Genomic DNA, 4,438 nt, shown 5'->3' on the forward strand with positions numbered 1-4,438 from the left:
AGTACACGATAGTTTCAGTTCAAAGCCAAAAAAGAAAGCAGTGTCTGAATATCTGAAAAGAGGTAGAAAAGTTCTAAAGTCCATACTGAATGGAGGCAACACTGTAATAGCAATCAATACATGGGCCTTCCCGGTGATCAGATATACAGCACGGTACTGGAAACAAGACCATTGTGATGCTGTTGATCGCAAAACACGAAAATTAACACATTGCATCCACGCAGTGATGTTTAGCAAACAGTAGAATAAAAGAAAGCATTGAGTGATTACATCAAAACAAAAAGCACAGAAAAGATGCTACTTGAAGCTTAAAATGAAAAAAGTAGTAAATGTAATAGTTTCAAGAAACAGCACAAAGAGAAATGGCAAAAAAAGATCAGAGGGTTGGAAAGATAAAGCATTCCATAGTTAATATCTGAATGATATTGAAAGGAAAGTAGAAAATAGAGAGATAGTCTGATACTTTCTACTAAAGATTAAAAACGAATGTAATCAAGACGAAAATTGAAAGATCTGTAGATTGTCCTCCTTTGAAAGTTTAACGTCTATAACATAAACTGGCTCCCCTACTCCAACTTCACAGATCAAGCTAGAAGGGAAGCTATATCATTTGTTATCAGTCATGACCTAACACAAATAGTCAATCGACCAACCAGAATACCAGACAATTCTCATCATTCTACCAACGTTCTTAACATTTTTCTTAACCAACTCTCCCTCCAAATATACCGTGGATGTCGGCTCTCCGCTTGGCAACTTTGATCACAATTTTATTCAAGTCTCCTTCTCTACAGTTCGTCCTCCGCCGAGTCAATCCCAGACTAGTACCGTATAGAGCTATAATTGTGCAAACTGGGACGACTTCGAAATATTTATGTTGCTTTTCCATGGTCAGATTACTGCTTTCGATCTCATTATCCAAACACCTACACTGAACTAGTAACCGAAATCATCGTCACTGGAATGAGAGCCTTCATTCCCCACTCCACTGCAAACCCACCCTACCTGGTTCTTGAGAACCAGTGTTCTCAAGAAAAAAAAAGAGGCTCAGCCGTCCATGATAAAAATTCAATGGCTTATATATTAAAATCTCCACCTTTTCATTCAGCTCAAGTCTTCTGGTCGCTTGCTAAGACTGTTGGGCGTAACTTATGTTGTCACCTGTCTTACATCCTGAAAAAGGCAGACTTCTTAGCATCAGCTTTTTACTCTAACTCCTGTCTAGAGGACAAAAGCAAATCACCTCCCGTACTTCCGCAAACTGCGCACTGCATGCCTCCTCTGAACTTTTGCCAAAGGACATCAGAAAAACCCTAATTAATCTTGATACTAATAAGATTCCTGGTCCAGATAGTATTCCTCCGGTTGTGCTCAAGACTTGTGCTCCAGAATTGATACCCATCCTGCATCGTCTATATAAACTTTCGTATTCTACTGGCATCTTCCCAACAGCATGGAAGTAAGCCCACATCTGACTGTACCTGAAAAGGAAGACAAAAATCAGCCATCTAACTATCGTCCTATTGCTTTAACCTCAGTACTTTCAAAAGTGTGGGAGAAGGTTAAGAAGAACCAGCTTCTTCATTACCTGGAGGCTCATCAGTTAATCAGCGATCACCAATATTGGTTCCGCCATTCTCGTCCTACACCCGAAATCCTAGCTAATCTCACCTGCTTTTGGACTCAGGCCATGGAAAGATCTGTGAAACTCATGTTATCGCTCTCTCGATATTTGTAAAGCATTTGACCTGGGCCATAAATAAACTGCCATCTTATGGCTCCCTTCTACATTCTGTGATTGATTGCCAACTTTTTCACTAGTCGTTCTTTCGGTGTCATGATGGATGGCTTCCTCAAATGAGATTTCCACATCAGTGCTGAAGTGCCTCAGAGATCTGTTTTCTCACCCAAATTCTTCCTACTTTACGTCAATGACCTTTTTCCTCTAACTTCAAATCCTGTTCACCCTTCCTTCCTCTTCATCATTAGATAAAGCCTGGAGTATCCTAATGTTAGATGCATAAAGATCTTTCGTAACCAGTGACTTGATCATTGACCTTCTCTACATAGTGAAACGGTGTGAAGACAAATTAATAAATTTAATACCAAAAAATTCAAGCTTGCCTTATTATCCACAATAAAATTCCTATCTTATCCCTTTTCATTTTTAATAATGTTCCAGTTTTCTTTCAAGATCAACTTTCTCTTCTTGGGTTGACTGTCACGTCAACTTTACCCTAGCACAAACATATTACTCACATTGCCTCCTTGGTCTAAATAGGTTGGTGTTCTTTTCCGTTCGCACTACTTCTCTTCCTCTCTTCTCTTCTCTTAACACTCTATAAGTCTCAGATCCGTCCAGCATTGGAGTACTGTTCCCACATTTGAGGTTTAGCAAAAAAGACCTTTCTAAGAATTCTTGATGATATTCAGAAGAGGACAATTCGCTTAATAGGTGACCCTTCCCTCACAGACTGCCTTCAGTCACTTTTTATCATCGCCTCTGTTTCGGCGCGCTACCCTGCTCCATAGGTATTTTCATGGGCATGGCTCCTCTGAATTGGCTGCTGCCATTCACCCCCCCTTCTACGTAAGAACTTGAGTAGCCACAGGTCAACACCCATACACTCTCCAGCTTCGAACACACGTAACTAACTTCTCATCAGCTTTCTTCATTCCATCAATCTCTATTCTTTGAAACAATCTCCCTAATACTGTTTTTCCAACTGAGTACAACCTCCCACTCTTTAAGAAGCATATCACCAGGCTACATTAATCTTTAATCACTTGTCCACAAATTGCACTCTGTTGTTATAGGTCTTGTGAACATTCATGTGTTCAAATACCAAGACAAATTTTTAATTAATAAACAACATACATATATTGATTATAATGGTGATTCATTAAACCCCTTATTTAAAAATGGAAAAATGTGGAATGCGAATTAAAAATGAAAAACTAAGAATAACTGAATATGTTGAGGATATAGTCTTACTAACAGAACATGAACATGACCGACAAAGATTATTAAATAAATTCAATAATACAGAAGAAAAAAATATGAAAATATCAACAGAAAAAATACCTACTAAAGTAATGATAGTTGCCAAGGGACCCACTCATAGGATGCAATTTAGAAATTAAAGGAAGAAGATTTGAACAAGTTCTTAAAATTAAATATTTAGGAATAAAAATAAACAGTTATGACATCACACAAAATAAAGTATAAGAACAAAAATGTGCTGACATTTTCAACAAAAATTATTTCCATTCAGCTTTAGTTTTATGCGATTTCACCCAATTCGATACTAGTTTTTGAAAATAATTATTTTGCGGAAATTCATTAATATGATTATGCAAGTGTAGTTACGTTAATCGTATTGTGAAGGATGTATGCTTTCTACGTGAGCGATTCTCTGTACATTTTGGGACGTCTGTTCGTCAGTCATGTGTGGTATTTTGTTATAACACTTCCGATATTAATTTGATGTGAGATTAGTCATGAATATTTGTACTTGTTATCGTGATAAACCAGAATACTGCCTTTCTTTGAGAGAGAAAACTTTAGGTTTATCTTCGAAACCTGAAATTTAAAAAAATCATAAGATATTTGGGAGGCTCTATATATGACTCCTATTAGATCGGACGGCTAATGTCGAATTTCTTATTAGATTGAAGGTTAAAGAAAAACACATATATACACGCGCGCACGCGTGCATGATATTTGGTTGCACAAGAACTCACGAAATAAGTGCAAGTACAGTGAGTAAAGTCTAGTCCAGGGGTGGCCAACCTTTTACGTTCCTGCGCCATTTTTTTTTCACGTTAAAAAGTTAAAAACTGTAAAAATACTAAATCAATATCATAGGACGCTTCTGTCATCGCCAAACTTTCATAACTTCTTTTAACAAACATATTTCTTCTTTTGATTTCTTCCTTTTTCTTAATGACATATTCGCTCGCTCCGTAACTCAGACCCAAACACTAGCTTCAGTTTTCCTTCTATTTCAGTCTGATGTTGTGTTTGAGAACGAGTATCAATTGTAAACTGACTGACAAAAAAACTGCGAAGCAGCTCTGCTGCTAAAGCTTGGTGTGTCGGGAACGAACAAGAGAATGGGCGAAAGATGTGCACGAAACAATAAAATTGCTAAAAGTAATTATGTTTTAGCTTTTTTTTCTACAAATCAGATTTTGTTTAATCTTTTTTACATAAATAGGTTCACTTTTTTTATTATTATTATCATTGGGATCCAATGTGCCAACCTACAAATGCCCTTGGATTACTAATCGTACGATGACCGTGAATGAGTGTCAAGAAGGTCGGCTAAAGTAACTGTAAAGTATCTTATCGCAATTCAAAGTACAACCACTAAAATAAAAGCTTTTAACAACAACCCCAAAAAAAGAAAATGTTAGCAATCAGAAGTCGCTATGC

The sequence above is a fragment of the Typopeltis vanoorti genome, chromosome 19 (genome assembly GCF_054136105.1).
Source record: "Typopeltis vanoorti isolate ZY-2024b chromosome 19, IOZ_Tvanoo_1.0, whole genome shotgun sequence".
NCBI lineage: Eukaryota > Metazoa > Arthropoda > Arachnida > Uropygi > Thelyphonidae > Typopeltis > Typopeltis vanoorti.